Genomic DNA, 22,365 nt, shown 5'->3' on the forward strand with positions numbered 1-22,365 from the left:
AGAACTGTATTTTCAGAAGTTTCTAATGAAAGATCACAGTTTTTGGTGGTAGTGGGGATCCTAACCCCCTACTTCCCATAGGTTTAATGCATCAACATTCATGTTTTTTTTTTTTTTTTACTTTTGTGCCATTTTCTAGGAATATTTCCCCTAGGAAAGTTGACTGTACTAACATTATCTATGTTGTATTGTATTTTTATTTGTTTTGCTGAATATTTTCTAATTACATTTTAATCTGGTTTACAGTAGGTGTTTGACACCTCTGGTGTAGGGAGCACCCACTACCAGTATAGATAGGTATCTTTTCTGCATCTTCAAATCTTAGAGAGTGTACTAAGGGTACTAAGAAGTTAAGCACCTTGCCACAGTTACACAGCCCGAATGTGTCAGAAACAGGACTTGAATCCAGATCTTCCTGATTCTCTCTGAAAAGGACAGCTCTCTCTCCATTGCCCAACTGCCTCTAACATACAAATTTGGTATCAATTATTTAATCAATCAACAGGCATTTATTAAGTTCCTATTGGGTACCTGGCAATGAGCTAAGGGTTAAAGACACAAATATTATAAGTATGTACAAAGTAAAATATGGTGTAGAGAGGCCATGTTGAATAATGGAAGGCCAACTGGTCTCTCCAGTTCTTGAATTCTGGAACATCTGGGTTCCAGTTTGCTTCTGTCTGTTTGGCCCTGGGCAAGTCATGTAGCCTCCCAGTTCCCAAGGCAGCTCTCTAACACTGTATGTTGCAGAGCAAGTGCTGATTTACATGGATAAAGGGAATTAGTTCTTCAGATTTCAAATACTAGTGAGATCTAAATTTTTAAAAGATAAAAATAAAAACAAGGTAATTTCAGATGCTTCATAAAGTTTTTATAGTGTTTTTCTTAAATTGGGAAGACTCCCTCCTGCCCCACCTGCCCCACCTGCCCATCATATAAAATGATTCCATTTAAAAAAATGACTTTAGGTCATCTTTTGGATAGCACGGAATACTAGAAAGATCCCTGAACTGGTAGTTAGGAGACCTTGACTCTAGTAAGTCCACGCTCTGCCGCAGCATAGTTGAATGACCTTTGGTAAGTCACAAGTTGTGCCTCTGTCTGCCTCTGTGTCTAAATGATAACATTACAAGGTTGCACTAGATTATTTTAAAAGTTTTTTTTCCAACTCTAAAAATGTATGCCTCCATGATAATCTTGTGATTTGGATATATGTATTCTTATAAATCTATATATTTCACAATAAATATAATTTTTTTCATAAAATAGCTGTAAAGCAAGAAATTCTTAATTATTTACTCTTAATAACTTTTATTATTGTCCAGAATAATTATTGGCTTGATAGATTAATGCAAAGTGCTTGGGAAGTATAAAATAAAATCTAAATCCAATTTTGTAAGTGTGCACTACACTAAGGGCATTATGGAGAATAGAGTATGGTGCTCATCTGTTAATATTTTTAAACATACAAAGTGATGGGAAACAATCGGGGAAAAAAGGAGAAGCTTTACTTCTCAGTAGCTTCTACTTTGTTCAAGGAAACACATTTTATTCCCCTATATTTTAGTATTGGATTTTCCAGTGGGAGCCTTTGTTCCCTGAGTATCTTTCCCTTTCTAGCCAGATGAGCAGACATGTTGTTTTACATCGCAAGGGTGTCGATGGTGTCTGAAAAGAAAACAATGTGATTTTTGAACAGATTGTTTTTTATGGGTCAGCACTTTTGTGACTGTAACAGACCGTGACTGATTAAGACAAATGGTTGCTGGATGGCTCAGAGGAAGGGGATGTTAGCGACTATCGAGGGTAATAACTCTGAGGCTCAACTTGTGCCAGGTTCCTCCAGCGATTGAGCACAAACAGTTCTAGCTGTAGAGACCTGGGTTTGGCAAAATGAGGCCCCATTTGGAAAACCTTCACTTCCAAAATGAAGCAAATTCTGATTCTCAGCTTAAGGAATGCTAGTGACAGTCTCAAAAATAATAAAACAAAACAAAACAAAAAAAACCACCACCAACAACAAGAATGCAGCAATTTTCTGATGCCTGGATTCTCAAGGGGATATTTTAAACAGTGTGGCAAGTTGATCCCTCACTCTTTTGCCAAGGCCCATCAATCTGGTGAACTTCCAGACCAGGAATTCAAGGATTTAGCTGAGAATAAAACCTCCTAAGCCTATTGGTACCAAGAAACCAAAGGCCTCTCCTTCTCTCCTTACTCACCATCCCAACCAGTTCTTTTGTACTGTTATCCTTTGTCCTAATCCTTTGTCCTGGATCAGTCTGGGTAAGAGCTTGAGTTAATCAGTTCCACGCCTTCAGAAAGTCTTTCTAATACCTTGACCTAAGTCAGCAGAAATATGTGTAAAATCTCCCCAGGAATTGGGGAAGACTTCAGCATTTTTCAGACCAATGGGCCTTTTTTTGTTGTAAGCCAAGGTCTCATAGATTATATTTCCCTTCTCTCCCACCCTAGCTTAGTCTGTTCTCCCTTTTCTCACTGTACAGAGAAAAAGCCAGAATCCTGACTTTTGTGACCCATTTACTTCAATGCAATGTAGCCCATTGCACTAGGATACCAAAGAGAAATTCACTAGAAATAAGTATTATGAAATTGGAATGTTTACACCAATTTGCTGCCCTCCAAAGGGTTCAAATGGGATTGATACAATGGCTTTTCCCCAGACTCCTGTATCAGAGGGAGAGTAATAGAGGTAAACAAAAAGGGCTAAAACTTGAGCGACTTTTGCTTGCCTGTTCATCCACTTCCATTGAGATTTTTATCTTCTGATTTCTGTGACCACTGTAGGAACTATATTTGATTTTATCTGGAGTTTATATCCTGAAAGTGTGTGTGTGTGTGTGTGTGTGTGTGTGTGTGTGTGTGTTTGTGTGTGTTGGAGTTTTGGTAAAAGGGTGTCAGATTTGGTAGTTACCCACATTCTGCCTGTGAAATAGTCAATTTAAGTCAATAAGTATTTATTAAGTGCCTACTATGTGCCAGGTATTGTGTTAAATACAGAGGATACAATGAAAGGCAAAGATAGTTTACTCTCTAATGGAAGAGACATGAAAACAGCTATGCACAATAAGACATCTCTTTGACTGAAATTGGTTAGTGGAAATGTCAGGGGGGTAAGTTTCTATGGTAGAATGTTCATTTAGGACAGAGGAAACCACATAATGTGGTTGGAATAACATGTAGACATAAATTCAATATGTCCAAAACTGGACTCATTATCATTTCTTCCCAACCTTACTCTTTTCCTAACTTCCCCATTACTATAGACAGGGTACCACTATTCTTCCAATCACTCATTTGGCTCTCAATCTAGTGTCATTGTCACCTCCTCACTCTCTCTCATCTCCCATAGCTAATCTGTTGCCAAGGCCTGTTAATTTTACCTTTGTAACTTCTCTTACGTATCTCGCTTTCTCCCCTCTAAAACTGCCACTACTCTGGTCAGGTTTTCATCGCCTCCTGCCGGGGGGATTACAATAGTCTGATGTTTGGTCTCCCTGACACCAACCTCTCCCCACTGCGGTCCATCCTCTACTCAGCAGCCAAAGTGATCTTCCTAAAGTTTGGCCAGACTATATCACCCTCCTTTCCTCTCCCCCCACAAACACTCTCATTAAACTCCAGCAACTCCCTACCACCTCCAAGAGCAAATAGAAATCCTCTATTTGCCATTCAAAAACACTTGACAGTCTCCCCTTTCTCCTCCCCACTTCTCCAGACTTCTTATACCTTAAATTCCCCCATGCAATCCAGGGACACTGGCCTCCTTGCTGTTCCTCTCACAAGACACTCCATTTCCTGACTCCAGGCATTTTACTGGCTGTCCTATGTGATTGGAATGCTCTCTTTCCTCATCTCTGACTCCTGGCTTCCCTGGTGTCCTTTAAGTCACAGCTAAAAATCTCACTTTCTGCGAGAAGCCTTTCCTGATCCTCCTTAATTCCAGTGCCCTCTCTCTGTTGATTATTTCTAACGTGCTCTGTATATATCTTTTCTATACATAACTGTTTGCATATTGTCTCTTCTCTTAAGCTGTGAACTACTTGAGGTCAGGGAATAGCTTATACTTTTCTTTCTATCCCAACCCTTAGCACAATGAAGGTTCTTAATAAATATTTATTGACCAACTGATGTGATTAGATTCCTCACTGAAGGAAAGATCACATAGGAGTGCTAAGTCCTTAGAGGTCTTCAGTGAGCCCTTTCTCAGACACTGGGTGCGAGTCAGGACAGGCAATGCTTTAGCAGTCACCTTCAGGGAACTAAACAGGGAATAACTTGCAGTAGTTTGCCTTGGAAGATGTCACAGCCCAACCCTAGTTCATTGATTGCAATGTCATGTCTGAGAAGGGGAGAAAGAGCCTGTGGCCCTTCCATTTTGGTTCTTTGATTTTGGGTGCCAAGATTTCCTGTAAGGTATTCACCAAAATATTTCTAAGTTCCTTCCTAGTTTCCAATTAATCAAAGCACCGTCATGAGGACACTGACTTTGTGCAATGATTTTATTCCAGAGCAGACTTTCCATAAAGTTTATGTGATTACATTTTTTCTCCCACTCTTTGAAGGAGAGGAAGGCTAGGACAATTCTCCATGTTTACATGAGCAGGTAAAACAATAAGATTTTTGTAAAGCTGTCATGTATGTAATGGCTGGAGCTAAAATTAGAGTCCTTCTTTCCCCAACTAAGGCTTTTAAAAAAATAACTATTTTCTATTTTATTTTTGTTTTTAATACAACTCAACCTTCTTCTTTCTTTACCAAAGATTATTGCTGGTAACATTTTATTCTTGGGAAGTTGCTGGTACACACCTAATACATACATGCATGCAGACACAGACATGGTGGCTCATCTCTACTGATTTCTAGGACTCTCTCCTTTCTTCCTCAATGAGCCTGGCTCACAGTTTTTCTCTTATTCTGAATTCCTATCCTAGTACTAGAAGATTTCAACATACATATTGATACTTTCTCAAACACCCTAATCTCTCATTTCCTCAACTTACTCATTTCCCATAATTTCCTTGTCCATTCTACCAATATATACAGATGGGTCATACTCTTGATTTTGCCTTCACCCACAATTATTCCACATCCATGTTCATGAAAGCTGAAGTTCCTTTATCTGATTATAATCTATTGTTGTTCCATATGATCCTCTGCCTTGAAACCCTGAAACTTATGATTAAGTAGTGCTTGACAGCTTAAAAAGCATTTTACATATATTATCTTGTTTGGTCTTCAAAATATGTCTGTTCAAATTTAGAATTATGCCTAAAGGGCTATAAAACTATGTATACCTTTTGACCCAACAATACCACTAGTAGGTCTGTACCCCAGAGAGAGCAAAGAAAAAGGGAAAGGAGATACACACACACACACACACACACACACACACACACACAAAAACACACATATGCACACTTCTTTGTGGTGGCAAAGAATTGGAAACTGGGGAGCACCCGTTATTGGATAATAGCTGAATGAGTTGTGGTATATGATCATAAGGGAATGCTATTGTGATGTAAGAAATGATGAAGGTAGTTTCAGAAAAAAAACCCAGAAAGACTTATATTAACTGACTCAAAGTGAAGTAAGCAGAATAAAAGAAGATTGTATGTAGTAATAGCAATATTTAAATGATGATCAACTGTGAAGACTTAGTTTTTTGTTGTTCAGTTATTCTTCAGTCATATCCGACTCTTCGTCGCCCCATTTGGGATTTTCTTGGCAAAGATACTAGAGTGGTTTGCCATTTCCTTCTTCAGCTCATTTTACAGATGAAGTAACTGAGGCAAACAGGGTTAAATGACTTGCCCAGGGTCACACAGCTAGTATGTGTCTGAAGTCAGATTTGAACTGAGGAAGATGAGTCTTCAAGATAAAGTCTAGTACTCTATCCACTGCACCACCTAGCTGTCGGTAAAGATTTAGCTACTCTGATCAATACAATGATTGATGACAATTCTAGAAGACTCATGATGAAAAATGTCATCCACCTCTAGAGATATAACTGAATTAATTGAATAAATAATATAATAATTATTATAATTCAGTGATTTTACTGAATAATTGAATGACCGTCCAATCAATTAAATTTTTATTAAATGTGTGTTATCTTTCAGGCAGGATCCTACGCACTGGGCATATGAATAGTTATGAGACAATACCTGCTCTCAAGGAGTTTACATTCTACTGGTGGGGATACAATATGTTTATAGAGAAATAAGTTTAGGAGATATACAAAAATAAACTTAAAGCGACTTGGAGAGGGAATGCTTAGTAATAACGGGAGGAATCAGGCAAAGTTTTTGAAAGAGGTAGTGCTTGGTCAATGTGTAGAAGGAAGCTGGGGGTTCCAAGAAGTAAGAATGTGGGGGGACCATTCCAGACATGGGAGATAGCCTGTTTAAAAGACACAGAGATTGTCAACAGAATTTTATGTACAGAGAATCACAAATGGCTAGTTTGGTTGGAGCAGAATGACTTGAAGGAGATGTATAATCCACCTGAAAAAAAAAATAGAATGGAACCTGATTGCAGAGAGTCTTAAATGCCAAACAGAAAGGTTTGTATCAGAGCCTAGAAGCCATAAGGAGCAACTGAAATTTCTTGGGAAGGAGAATGGTTAGACATGCTTTAGGAATATTAATTTGGTGGCTGTGTATAGGATGGATTAGAGAAAGGAGAGACTAGATACAGGGAGTGTGCTACTACAATTGTCTAGACAGCGAGTGGTGAGGGTTTGAAGTAGAGTGGTTGTGTATGAGCAGAGAAAAAGGTGCCAAAATTAGGGCTGTTAAGGAGTTGGGATCAATGAGACTTGGCAGCTGATTGCACATGAAGGATGAAGAGAGGAATGTTGAAGATGACTCCTGGATGGCTAACCAGGGTGACTGAAACAGTGGTGATGTCCTCAACAGAAATGGTGGTTAGGGAGATTGTGTTTAGGTGTAAAGCTAATAAATTCTGTTCTGGACATTTTGAACATTTGATGCTTGGGATCAAGATTTTTGGTAGAGATTTCCACTAGGCAGTTGAAGATTTGGGATTACGGGTCAATAGTTGATTTTTTTTTTTAATTAAAGGGGCCATCCCTTGACTACTATTGTTGTTGTCGTTTTTGCATTTGTCCCTCATTCTCGAAGAGGACCATGACATCACGGAGATAATGACATGATTTGCAATTGACTTTGATTTGAGTGAGGAAAGGCTGTGCAAAGTCATCAGCCTCACTTTCTCCTCCAGAGCCATCTGGGTCCTGATGAATAGATTGTGAGATGGAGGCTGGATATACAGATATGAATCATCTAAATAAAGATTATAATTGAATCCAAGAGAGCTGATGAGTCCAGGGAAGGAGAAGAGGAGAAACCTCAAGATAGAGTCTTGGGCTCCATCCATGCCTAAGGTTCAGGATATAGACAATGGTCCTTCAAAAGAGGATAAGAAAAACTAGTCAGATATATAGGAAGAGAAGCACACTAGGGAAGTACTCCAAAAATACAGAAAAGAGAGAGTATACACATGGAGAGGGTTGTCAACAATGGCAAACACTTCAGCATGATTAAGAAGGATGAAGACTAAGGAAAGGCCATTAGATTTAATAATAAAGACATCATTGGTGACCTTTAAGAGAGAAATTTCAGTTGAATCATAGGGATAAGAGTGAGAGGTAAGACAGTGAAGATGAGTATAGGCAACTTTTTCTTTCTTTCTTAAATAGTATTTTATTTTTTTTCAATTATATATAAAGATAATTTTTAAGACTCATTTCTTATAAAACTTTGAGTTCCAAATTTTCTTCTTCCCTCCCTCCCTCCCTCCCTTCTACCCTTCTTAAGATAGCAAGCAATTTGTTATAGGTTCTGTATTTTAGGCAACTTTTTCTAGTTGTTTTGTGAAAAGGAAAAGAGCTAGAGGAACCAATCAATCCATTAACAAACACTTATTATGTGCCCAGGAGATACAAATGCAAATAATGAAATAACCCCTACTCTCAAGATGCTTCCATTCTATCACGGGAGATAAGTAATACATATGGAGATTAGGAGGACAACTATCCCAGGCATAAGGAATGGCCAGTGCAAAGGAAAAGGCACAGAGTCAGGAAATAGAAGGAGTGTGGGGATAGTAGGCCCAAGTCAGAATTTTCAAGGATGGTTGATCTAAGCATGTTTATATACATCCATCACGGATAGAATCAGTGGATAAGAAAAGAATGAAAGTTAGAAAGAGAGGCTAGTCCAAGGAAAATGCTCACAGAGAAGATGGGTAGGGGAAAGGAGCATTGACATAAGAAGAGTACTTGGCATTGTCAAGAAGGTGCCTTTCATCCTCCACGACCAGCATAAGAGGAGAAGGTGGACAATAATGACAAAGTGACTTCAAGCATAGAATTGAAAGGGACCAATGTGAATGGTCACAATTTTGTCCATGCAGTATAAAGTGAGGTCCTCTGCTGAGGTGAAAAGGCATGGGAGAAGGGAGGAGGCTTGTGAGAAGAAAAGCAGTGTGGTGCAATGGAAGGAACATTGGGTTTTGAATCAGAGCACATAGATTTAAGATTCCCTTGCCACTTACTACCTATGTGACTTTGTATATGTTGCTTAATTTCTCTGGGTTTAAATTTCTCCAACTGTAAAATGAAGGGATTAGACTAGATTTGGAAGATCATGAAGATATGACCAATCAATCAATCAACTGATAAAACATTTATTAAGTGCTAACTCTATGCTAGATAATGAACTAGGGCCTGGGGATATGAAGACAAAAGTAAGACATCCAGATAGAGGATTTTCAAAGTTATCAACTGTGGAAGTCAGATGTTTGTATCTAGAGTATGAATATCCAACCAGCCTCTCCTGTCTATTGATTATCACTTGTTCTCACCATGTGACTTCCACAAAATTTTAATATGGTACCTCAAAGTAGTGTTGAAGTGACCTTCGGATCTCAAAGGCAATGTTGTCAAAGGACAACCTCCATTAAGTTCTCCCATGTTAGAAAGGTTTCAATTTTGTTCCTGACAAAAAGATCATGTCTTCTATCTGAGGACCAGCTGAGCCAAGTGTGCATAGTCATGTCATCAGCAGACTGGAACTCAGTGACTAATTTTTTGACCATGGCAATCTAAGGCATATCAATGCTATGGGGTCTTCAAATAATCCTGGATGATGAATATGAACTTTTTTTGGTAAAAAGGAAGTCAGAAGAGGATCCAGGAAGCTAGGTCAGAGTTGTCAGTGTACTACCCTGTAGGCCAAGTGCATAACTTGTTAAAATGCCTACACAGCCATAATGAGACCAGACTAAAAATTCTGAAATTGAGTCTTAGGAGTCAATAGTCAAACAACAAGCATTTACTAAGTCCTCACTATTTGCTAGTTTCTGTGCAAAGTGCTGAAGATACAAAGAAAAGCAAAAAAAAAAAATTCCACAAAACAAATAATCCCAAATTTCAAGAGCTCACAGTCTAATGAGGAAAACAACATGCAAATAACTATGTACAAACAAGATATATTCAGGATAAACTGGAAATATTTAGGAGAGGGAAAGCACCAGCACTGAGGAAGAATGGGAAAGGACTCTTTTAGAAAGTAAGATTTTACATTGGACTCGAAGGAAGCCAGGGAGGTCAGGAGGCAGAGATTAGGAAAGAGGAGTCCAGGCATAGGGGACAGCTAGGGAAATTTCCCCAAGTTGGGATATGGAATGTCTCGTGTAGGTCAAGCAAAGAGGCCAGTGTCTTTGGATTGAAGAGTACATTGGTCAGGGATAGGGTTTGGGAGAGAAACAGGGAAAGAGTAGGGTATACAAAGACTAGCAAGCTAGAAGGGGAAACAGGTTATGAAGACCATTGAAAGCCAAGCAGAAGATATTATATTTCATCCCTGAGGTGATAGGGAGTCATTGGTTGGAGTCTATTGAATAGAGAAGTGACATGTTCAGATCTGCGCTTTAGGAAGATCACTTTGATAGTTGAGTGGAACTTGGACTACAGTGAGTTGTAATCTGAGGCAGGAAGATCAATCAGAAAGCTATAGCAATAGTTCAGCCATGAGGCAAGGAGGGGCTTCATCATTGTAGCAACAGGGTCGGAGGAGAGGTGGGAGCATATGTGGGAGATGATGAAAGGAGAATCAAGAAGACTTGGCAGCAGATTGATTATGGGAACAGGTAGGTGAGAGAGAGTGAGGAGTTGATCATGATACCTAGATTTAATAATAGCAACAAGAACTCACATTTCTAGAGTTAGTGCTTTAAGCCTAACGAAGGACTTTTCTAGGAGGAAGGCAACACAAGTTTTATTGGTCCCACTTTACAGACAAGGAAACAGGCTCAGAGGAGTTCAGTGCATTGCTCAACTGGGTCACAAGACTAGTAAGAGGCAGAGAAGGCTTTAAACCCTGGGCTCACCTTCACTGAAGCTGTGCCCTTTTAATAGCAGCTCACAGATTCCTGTAACAACACACATTATCATTCATTCATTCATTTTGGGTAATCTTGTAAGCTGGTAAAATGGAAAATAATACCTATCAAACCTGTTCTAGGTCAACATCATAGAAACAACCCCAAAAACTCAGATGTGTGATATTATTTGGAAAAGAGAAAACACTTTGATATCCATACTGCTAGTGGATCCTGAGGAGGGTCACTTACTGAAGGTAAACAAGGGATGTCCAAAGTTGCATATGTCTTAGTTTGGAAGCCATGCACTGAAAGGACCTTGGCAGAAAGGCAACCTCTGGGCCCAATGCCACGCTTAATTCCATAAGGAAAGTCTAAATGCCTCTGCTTGTCGGCAGGGGCAGGAGAATTGACGTGTTTCTGCCTACTTTGAATATATCTGTGTCACAGAATTGGCTCTGAATTGAATCTCTACATTTCCAAAACCTGGATCCTGGCAACTACAAGTTATTATGTTTAGTAAATCACTTCTTACGTGAAAGCACACAGGTGTGAACACAGGTGTGCACACATGAATATACCCCCATGCATTCACAAACAGTGCAGCAGTCTTAACACAAGTCAGGGCCTGTGGGCAGTCATCTGTAGGGGGTTGTTTCAGGTGCATCAGCAAAGTGTCTTTAACTGGAGATATTAACCCACAGAGATCTGCACAGAAAGGTAGATTTGGGGACCACAGCATTCAGGGTATGCACAGATGTGGTTATGCTTTCTGTAATCACCTGATAACTACAAGCAATGCTCAATTTTCTTTTCTGCAAGCTGAAAGTACAGTGTTACCTGATGGATTCTCTACAAGTTTTATTTCTGGGGTCATACAGTGAAGTATTAATGCCACTCAGCATATGGTCTATGTCCAGGGCCATTTGTTGGCAGATCTCATTAGGGAGCATGACCTAATGAATAGTGTTAGAGTTGGAATCAATTCACATCCTGCATGTGACCTTCCTAGCTTCATGATGCCCGAGCAAATTAACCTTCCTGAGCCTCCATTTTCATATCTGTAAAATGGACCTAAAATTACCTCTATTACCTACCTCACTAGGTTGTTGGGAGATGCTCAAGTGCTTTGCAAACTTTAAATCACAATGTGAATGAAATCTATTATGGCTCTTTCAGTGTGAAAATAACCAAACCTGGGAGCACAAAGTTGGACTCGTAGCTTATTGTTAGACTAAGAGTGGGTTTCCCAGGTGACAATTGTCTCATTTTGAATCCAAAATTAATTTCTCTATTGTGGTCTGAGAAAAAGTCATGATATAGTTCAGTGAGGGGTCAGTCTTAGAGTCAGAGTAATCCAGGCTGAAGTCCTGTCCATGACATTTACTAGCTGTGTGTCTATGGGTTAGTCACTTAACCTCTCACTGCCCCAAACAACTAAGACCACAACTCACAGACAAGACGCAAATATGATTTAGTGGAGAATGTTTCCCCATTGGGAATCCCAAACATCAATGAAAGCACAGGTCTGTACTTAATTTTTTTTTTAAATTGTCATCTAATGGGCTTTAGGAATGTAGAAATCTGACTTCCACAATGTTTGTCACAGAAAGAATGAGTATAACGTCCTTGACCCCCTTTCACTGTGCATCTTTATCTAAAAATGATATGAGCAATAAATGCCATTTATTCACTTTCTACAGGAATCAGAATGAACGAGATAATTGGGAAAATATTTTTAGTTCTAAGAAAGAAAGTCTTGCAAAATGCAAATCACAATGACCATATGCTTCTAAGGCACTGGGGCAGAGGCCAGTCATGGACAACATTCCCCCTCCTCTACGTGATGCACGTTTAAACTTCAGGAGGTATTATTTTTTAGGATCATGGGATTATAGATTGAGAGCTGGAAGGGACCTTAGGGGTCATCACAGCCCAACCACCTCATTTTACAGATGAGGAAACTGACCTGAAAAAACCGAGCCAACTAAAGATATTTCAAATTCTAAATTATTTCATTTCACATTAGCAGGGTTGTATGGAATTGTCTTTGATCTACTTATAATTAATACATATTAATTACCACATATTACTTGTGTGAAAGACCCACAAAATCAAGTAAAACAACTCTTCTGCCCTACCACAACCCTAGACTCATTCCATGTTACACACACATAAAATATGGTCATTGATTTAGGAACAAAGACTCTCTCAGGGAGTTTTGGAATCCATGCTGCGTCCCAGAGTGCAGGTCTATATTTCACATCCCTACCTCTGAATCAGCAGAAATATGTGCAAAATCACATGAAGCTGGACAACTCCCCTGCTATCATATGAAGCCAGAACCCACATATGGGGGCTATGTGTACTCTTTATTCCAATATAGGCCTGGACTACGTCATTACCACAAAATTTATTCCCAATACAATCATCAGATCAGAAGGTAATGTAAGAATAGTTGGGGTATTAAACCATACTTCACTGTTAGAACTGTTGCATCTGTTGTAAAAGGCATGAGGGCATTGCCTTCTTGATCCCAGAAGAGGCAGGATAGCATTGAGGGTCTGGGCAGCAGTCCAGAAACATGGAGGCTGAAATGTCTAATCCTCCCATTTCTATTAGACATGGTATAATCTTTAGCAAGTCACTTGACCTCAATTAACTGTTTTAGCTTCTTTTTGTGTAAAACAGGATCTGACTGGGAGGCCTGCCTGAATAAATCACAGATATCAGGCCTCAACTTAGGGGCAAGGTTAATCATTGTGCCTCATTCCAAAGCCCACTAATCATAAAGAATGAATGACCCAAGTATTCCAATAAGAAGTAAAAGGGATTATTTTCTACTTTGCCTGCCAAAATGGGTGTGTGTGGGGGTAATGATAAGCATCTTGCTCAACCCACATTGTACAAGTAGGTAGTGTCCCTGAGAATGTCTGTTTGGTATAGACCCACCATTTATTCTGCCGGGCAAAGAACAATGTATTTGACACCTGATGGGCAGCTACCATTTTAGTCTGGAAGTCAGAAAACTACGTCTGTTGGACATTATCTACAAGATGATTTGGGGTTTCTTTCTGGCAACAGCATTTAGCATGTAGGCTGAGTAGGCAGAGAATTGAAAGGCAGCAACAGACTTCATCCCTAAGATATAGATTGAGATGAGGGTCACAGTGCTTCATCAGTTTGTACCATTACACTGGGCAAAACATCTCATCTTGGTGTTATTATGTGGTATTTCTGAGATCTGGCTGATCGATCCTAGGATAATTAATGCTATGCTGGGAGTTAGTTTTGACATATGGTCTTAGCTTCAGATTTGCTGTGGGCTGATTTTCGTCTGTCAAAACCCCAGTTAGTAGTACAGTTTACAGAAGCCCTCTATGGGACACGGGAGTTGGTAAAGGGCCTTAAATTAAAAAAAAAAATCTAATGATGAGAATCTCAAAGACCTGAAATAATCAGCTTCCATCTAGTCCACAGAGGATTCTGCTCAGCCTCCTCAACTCTTCCTAGAGGACACAGTGTTGTTGGATTTTTTAAGATAACTCGTGTATTTATAAGATGAAAACAAAATTATTAAAATATACTTCTCACTAAGATAAATAAATAAAAACCGAGCAAACCGACCTACAAAAAGTTAGAATCAACTTTGGTAGATTTCAGTGTCCATAACTAGCATGTTTGCCCTTCCCTCTTCCCCTGGATTGCTGCTCATCTTCTGGGCTAAGAATTATTTAAAAAGTTTTTTATTAAGATTTTATTATGTTGACATGTTTCTCATTCCACATCATCTTCAGCCAAGCTCCATACACTCACAATTCTCTGGCTAATTGATGGTAGTTTAGTCAGAAGCATCTGGAACACTGGTGATGGAAGAGAATGCTGTAAAACTTGCAACAACCACAGTGGCTGCCAACAGACAGCAGTGGCATTTGTCAAGTGGTCAACACCCTTTTCATATTCACCTTGGGCTAGTAATTCCTCACCAAGCTGCATTTCTTCAAAAAGAACTTCTGAGCAGCTTCTACATCCTTAAGGTCAGGTAACTTGAAAAGCCCAGCTCTTTCTTTAGCAACCTTCTGTTTCTTTCTCTACTCTCAGAGCCTGTTCTTGAAATTGGGGTTGCTCCATCTCTTGCAGTCAAAGTAAATACAGTAGCTGATGAAGAGGAACCCTGCACGTGCTGTTGGCAATTGCGCCACTATGCAATTGTGTTTCTGGCTGCCGCTCGTGCAGCGGCGCCATCCCCCGCAGACCCCCAAGCCAGGAGGATATGGTATTAATGTCTGTTGCCAAAGTCTAGCTCATTGTAGAATCTCAGAACTGGAAAGAAATTTAGAAGCTATAACCCTCTAATTCTACACCATTCTTTCTGTAACGCCCACAAAAAGTGGTTACCTAATCTCTATTTGAATATCTCCAGTAAAAGAGAATTCACTAACTCATGAGATTTCCCATTCCATTATTTGACAGCCCTAATTATTTTTTAAAAAGATACTTATGATGAGTTGAAATTTTCCTCACTGTAATTTCTGGTCATTGGTCCTAGTTTGGTCCACTGGAACCAATCAAAATAAGCTTAATCTCTATTCCACATGGTAGATCTTCAGATACAGAAAACCAGATATTCTTTCTTCCTAAGTCCTTTCTTTAGAATAAACATCTTCAAAACAATTTTAAAAGCCCTACTATGATGCCTAGTCATGAAATGGAGATAACCTAGGGAGTTCTGCTGGCTATGTCATCAGAGTAGAAACTCTCCAGTTTCTACCAAGCTGAAAAAAACTTAAAGAAGTGATTCAGGAAAAAATCTGTACTTACCCTCTGGAGACTGGCCTACCTCCTCATGAAGTTCACCACCAGTACTTTGGCTGGTCCCCAGAGAGTAGACACAGTGTCTTCTTGGGACCCATATTTAAAGCGGATTACACAGAAGTGGACTAGACAGTACTGGGATTCCCTTTGCACTTTTTTGTTTGTTTGCTTGTTTCATGACCCTGGCAACCCATGAAACGGAACAACAACAACAAGAAAAAAAAGTACAAAATGAACCTCAGTGCTATTCAGTTCACTTATAAATCTGTAGTGATGATGGCAAAACAGTGGCAAAGGGAGCATAGAGTATTAAGAATGACAATTATCAGATTAACAATAAATACTAACTGTTGGGACTCTAAATGTGAGATGTACATATCCATCATAACCAACAGGTCAAATACAACTGAAGCAACAGAACCACATCAATATTAGTAATTATTCTCATTAGGTACAAAACCAGAGGACATAAGACAGTTGAAGCTAAAAAGGAAATGTAGCTTACAGGTTATTCTTGGAGTGGAAAATAAAGGAGTTGATTTTATCATGTGCTCAAAGGTAATAAAGAAATCATTTCATGGGACACTTGATCATCTGGCCACAAAATATTAATAATGAGCATAAACAGAAAAGGAAAATACCATAATCAAAACTGTAGCCTATAGGTCCAAAACTTTTGTGGGGGATGATTAAGTTAAGAAATTCCAAATGTGACTTAATGAGATCATCTAAACTAGGTCAACATAGATCATGTTATTTAGTGATATGAATAAGAAGGTGGTCATAAGGGAGGATAATTCTTTTATATGTTTGCAAATGAAAGTCCGAATTGAGAAGTTAAAGAGTATAAAAATTTATGGAATATTCAGAAGTTTCATTTTCATATATCACAAATACTTTTTTGAACAAGATAATTAGAAGTTGTTGTAAATAAAAAAACATCATAACAAAAAATGCAACTGATTATATCTTACACAGAGGAGACAGTTTCCTTGAAAATTATTTTTCAGTATAGTTTTTGGTGTAGTCATACTACTTTTAGCAGAAGTCAAAAGCAATACAAAATTAGAAAGAAAGGATAAAGATCAGAAGATATGGCATGCAATTAACACACCCCTAACTTGACCTATTCAAATAAGGTATTGTAGCCAACAAAAAGGGGGGGGAAGAGTTAAACTTATAGAGACAAAATATCATTATCATTGTTTTTACAGAATTTTAATCAATGTAACATGGTTGTCACATGAAGTTGCCAATAGAGCCCAGAAACCACATTAGTCAGCAAACAATTGATTTCCTTGTGAAGTGAACTAACACAGCACCCAAGAATATCACTCATTTAGAGCAGAAACTCATTTATAAAACTTTTAGGAAAAAGATGGTTAAAAAAAATCACAAGCAGTATCACTTCACAGAACAGTGAAAAGCAATGGTAGAGAAAACATTTCTATATAAAGATTGGCATAACCTCTCTCCTTTTAAAAGAAGGGCATGTGTGTATGTATGTAGGACAATGCATATAGAATATTTCATATGATATCAGATGGTCACTTTGCTGGTTTTGCTTAACTGTATGTATGTATGTATGTATGTATGTATGTATATTTAATGAAGGGCTTATAGTAGTGGAGGGGACATTGATAAATGACTATAATATGAAAACAAATAAAACTACTCTTGAAAGAAAGTTTTGCATGGGACTCAACTAATCCAGATCATTTCAAAAGCATTTATAAATTAAATTAGGAAACCAACAAATAGACAGATATTGGAACCAACAAAGAAATTACATTATGTTTAGAAGCCATCATAAATAACAAAATCAATCAAGTTTTTTTAAATAGCATTTTGTTTTTTCTCCATAACATGTCAAGACAATTTTTAGCATTCATTTTTACAAGATTTTCAGTTCCAAACTTTTCTCCCTCCTTCCTTTCTCTCCACTCTTCTGAAAATGGTAGTCAGTCTGAGATAGGTTATACATGTGCTATCATGTAAAACATATTTCCATATTAGTCACGGTTGTGAAAGAAGAAACAGATCAAAAGGGAAAAAAAAACCCACAAAAAAAGACTAAAGTAAGTGAAAAGATTTGCTTTGATCTGCATTCAGAGTCTATCAATCTGGATGTAGATAGCATTTTCCTTCGTGAGTCCTACGTACTTGTCTTGGATCACTATGTTGCTTAAAAGAGCTGAGTCATTCATAGTTGATCATCAGTGTTGTCGATAACTGTGTACAATGTTTTTATGGTTCTGCTCATTTCACTTTGCATTAGTTCATACAAGTCTTTCCAGGTTTTTCTGAAATCTTCCTATTCATCATTTCTTATTGCACAATAGTATTCTATTGCATTCATTTACCACAGCTTGTTCAGCCATTCCCCAATTGATGGGCATTCCCTTGATTTCCAATATTTTGCCACCATGAAAAGGCCTGCTATAAATACTTTTGCACATCTAGGTATTTTCCACTTTTTTATGATCTCTTTGGGATACAGACCTAGTTGTGGTCTTGTTGGATCAAAGGGTATGCACAGTTTGGTTGCCCTTTGTGCAGAGCCCTTTGCTCTCCAGAATGGTTGGATCATTCCACAACTCCACCAATAGTGCATTAGTGTCCCAATTTTCCCACATCCTCCCCAACATTTATCATTTTCCTTTTTTGTCATATTAGCCAATATGATAGCTGTGAGGTGGTACCTTAGAATTGTTTTAATTTGCATTTCTCTAATCAAAAGTAATTTAGAGCACTTCTTCATATGCCTATAGATAGCTTTGATTTCTTCATCTGAAAACTGCCTGTTCATATCCTTTGACCATTTATCAATTGGGAAGTGGCTTGTATTCTTATAAATTTGACTCAGTTCTCAGTTTGACAAATGAGACCTCTATCAGAGACACTTGCTGAAAAATTGTTTCCCAGCTTTCTTCTTTCCTTCCAATCTTATTTACATTTCAGGTTACAAAATCTTTGTTCATACAAAAGCTTTTTATTTTAATATAATCAAAATTATCTATTTTACATTTTGTAATGTTCCCTATCTCTGATTTGGTCATTAATTTTCCCCTATCAATCAAGTTTTTAGAAATATCTGCAATACTTTCTCTGTAGTATCATATTCAACTTTTAAAGTTAAGTTACTTTGCAGTGTAATTATGGGCATGTTGGGGCCAACTTGCATGGACTCATGAAAGGGTTTATACCTCAGAAACTGGAAATCAGCAAATACTCAAAATTAGTATTTTTTTGTTTTTTTTGTTTTGTTATTTATATAGACTTAAGAAAATGGTGAAGAAAATGTTAATAATGTGGATTAAAATGCTTACTTTTATTTTTCTCAGAAAGCTAGTGGCTAAATATTTACCAGTACAACCCTTTGTGTAAGTTATTTTCTTTTGCCACTCCAATCTTTTCTTTCCTTTTGGATAGCTTTTGTGAAATCTTTCATGATTCTGAATAGAGGAAATCTTGAAACCATGCTAAATATTTTAATGCATATTAGTGTTATTTAATTTTAACTGGGTCCTCAGTGCTGCATGTCCAACTTTTAATTCTTCCTTTATTGACTCTATCTCATTTCTTGGAAATTATTTGTTTTTTCCCTCAAGTCAAACCTCCTTTAGCCAAGGATTTTACTTTCTATTCAATCAAGAAGGTCAAGTCCATCCATTATGAGCTACCTCTTATTCTATATATACCTTCAAACCTTTCTACATAATCTTCCAGCCTCTGTTCCTTTGCTTCAATCTCTGAAGAAGTATACTTTCTCTTCAATAAGACCAAATCTACTACTAAAGCCCTTGGTTCTATCTCCTCTTGCTTTTTCCAGGCATTTGTCAATTCACTCATCTTCTCTCATCTTCAATATCTCCTTATCCATTAGATCATTCCTCACTGCTGAAAAACATGCCTTGGTTTCCCCCATCCTTAAAAAAAATCTTGGGGGCAGCTAGGTGGTGCAGTGGATAGAGCACCAGCCCTGGATTCAGGAGGTCCTGAGTTCAAATCTGGCCTCAGACACATAACACTTACTAGCTGTGTGACCGTGGACAAGTCACTTAACCCCATTGCCCAGCCAAAAACAAAACAAAACAAACAAACAAACAAACAAAAAATCTTGTTGGCCCTGACATCGACATAACATATTCTAGTTCTTTTCTATTTTATACACAATCTCCTAGATAAAGCTGTCTAAATTAATTTCCTCCATTTCCTTACCTCTTAGTCATTTGCAGTCTGACTTCCAAGTTCATCACTATACTGAAACTATATTCTCCAAAATAATAAAATATCTCTTAACTGCTAAATCTGACATCTATTTTTAATTATATTTGACCTCTCTGTAGCTACCAGCACTGCTGAACACCTCCTCCTGAATATACTCTTTTATCTTGGCTACCAAGGCAATATTGTTTCCTAGTTTTCTTCTTACCTGTCTGTTGACATTTTTGAAGTCTCCTTTACTGAATCACCCACTTCTCACCCTTTAAAGGAAGGTATACTCTAGGGTATTTGCTTTGGGACCCCTTTCTCCATCTACTCTTAATATGAATGACCTCATATCTCTTTTGTGTTCAATTATCATCTCTGTGTAATGGTGGACAGCAATGTGCTGGGGAGGGGAGGAGGGGGTTGGTGCAGTGTAAAGGTATCATGGGAAGAGAAAAGACATCAGGACCCCTGCAGTGTTGGAGATATGAGTTACATTGGCCATGTGTATTACCAATGTGTGTGCCTCTCTAATAGTGTATTCAATATATATGCACCCTCTTTCCACTGACATTGTGCATTTGGGGGAGGGTATACTGTAGGTTTATGGATGGAAAGTTTTTATGCTCCTTCAGTGAATGTCTTTGCTTTGAGGTAATTGAGTTAATTGGCTGACTATTAAAGGTGAACACAATGGTGGAGGCTTAGGGGCTATAATTTTACAAGTATGGACCTATAGATACCTTGAACTTAGGGTACTAAGGGAGACCCCCCCCTCCCCTCCCAACTACAAATAAGAGAGGAAGGTAGCCAGGAAGAGATGCAGCATCCCTATAGAAGATTCCTTTGTGCCTTGAGAACTCGATCTCTATGAACAAATTTAACAAGAGAAATCTGGAATTTATAACGTGACTGGATGAGAGAGGAAAGTGTCTGCCATGTTACATTAAAGGAACTGTGTTGCCACTCACATCTGGTTGGATCTCATTGCCTTACTCTGACAGTAATAACAACAGGGCTCACGCTCAAAGAATAAATCAGTTTTTGGATCAACTACCTCTAATTTGAGAAGGATGCTGATGGACAAGTTCCTATACTCTCATTCTTATGTCCTGGCAAAAAAAAGCAGCAGAATCAAAGTCATGGTACCACAGAACATTATTGTTGGAAAGATTCTTAGAGATCATCTATTCTAAAACCCTAATTTTGCACATGATAAAATCCTGCATCTACGTCACAGTATACTGTTCTATTTGATATTTTGGTATATTGGAGATACTTTCCTCAGTAATCTGAGATTTGTAGCAGACCTAAATTCGGGAGTAAAGTAGCTATGTATTGCCTCTGTGTAATATGCCTCTAAGAAATGAGACTAGGAAACCCGAGATTTTTTTTTCTTTTGGTCAACTTGAGAAATCCATGTACTTAATCACTGAGTCTCCTGTTCCTAAGTGATGCCACAGAATCACTGTGGTTGTAGATATAGTCATAGAGGTACATTCTATGATTTGACATGGGATTACCACAGTGTCTCTCGCTATATGTGAATATCTACAGTACTTTCCTTCAGTATGTTTTTATACTTTCATTGGCCTTCCCCTCCTTGCCCATATGCACAATTCAGGGATATTCTAGAGGCAGCTTGAACTAGCTCAAGAAAGCTGGTTCATTGTGAGCATGTATACTACAAATTGGGGCTTGATTTTTTTTGTTTTGTTGATAATCTAGACTTAAGAAAGTGATGGAGGAAATATTAATACTGCAGATTCAACTGAAAAGTATGTCAAGTGTGTAGTCTACCCCTCCCCCCAGAGAGTTGGTTGTTAAATATCTACCAGTATACCTCTGTACACAATAGATCATTTTGAACTGCAGACTTTAATTCATCTTCCATTTATGCCAGATGTTCCTCACTGTGTCCAATTTCAATTTATATTTGTCATTATTCCACAACCCACAAACTGAAAGAATGAACACATTGTATAGCAATATCTACATACAAGATATGTCAACAGAATGCCTTACTCCTCCCTACTGCCCAATTTGTGCATAACAATGTTATACACCGTTCCTCCTTGTCCTACCAACATCTACTCCAGGCAAACAAGGAGAGTTTTTCCTTAAAAGATACTGAAATCACCCTTAAGCATTAATTGTTCCACTAGCAATTGAAAAATGATCAAAGGATACGAACAGGTAATTTTCTTTTCTCTATTATTTTTGGAAAAGGCAATTTTCAAAAGAAATACACGCTTTCACTAATCATATAAAAATGCTCTAGATCACTAATAGTTAGTGAAATGCAAATTAAAGCAATTGTATGACTCTACTTCATACATACTGGATTTGGAGTCAGAAACACCTATGTTCAGATGAACCTGTTTTCAAATCTAGCCTCAGATCCTTGCTAGCTATGTGACCCTGGTCAAGTCACGTAACCTCTCTCAGCTTCAGTTTTCTCATCTGTAAACTAAGGGTAATAATAACACCTACCTCTCAGGGTTATTGTGAAGATTAAGTGAGAGATTATTCTTTAAGTGTTTCATAAACTTGAAAGCACTATATAAATGCTAGCTATTATTCTATTATAAATATATTTGAGTGATCTCCTCATACTTGTAGGAATGGAAATTCCTCATAGGAAGGGCAATTTCAAAACCTATGTTTTTTCCTGGAGTTTTCTAGTCTGGCCTTGGATCTTCAAGTCAACAGATGGCCTCAAGTAGGATCCATGAGAATTTGCAGTTGTTATTCATTTCAATGACTTTCTGAGGGAAGGACTCTATTTTTGCCTAAATGAGGAAATCCATTATTTGAAGGCCATCTATAGAAGCAATGGCATCCAGCATGCATGAAGTCTATTTGACTGAGCAAATGTGGTATAGTGAATAGAGAGGTAGCTTCAGAAGC

Source organism: Vombatus ursinus, unplaced genomic scaffold, assembly GCF_900497805.2.
Source record: "Vombatus ursinus unplaced genomic scaffold, bare-nosed wombat genome assembly UNPS02014772.1, whole genome shotgun sequence".
Classification (NCBI taxonomy): domain Eukaryota; kingdom Metazoa; phylum Chordata; class Mammalia; order Diprotodontia; family Vombatidae; genus Vombatus; species Vombatus ursinus.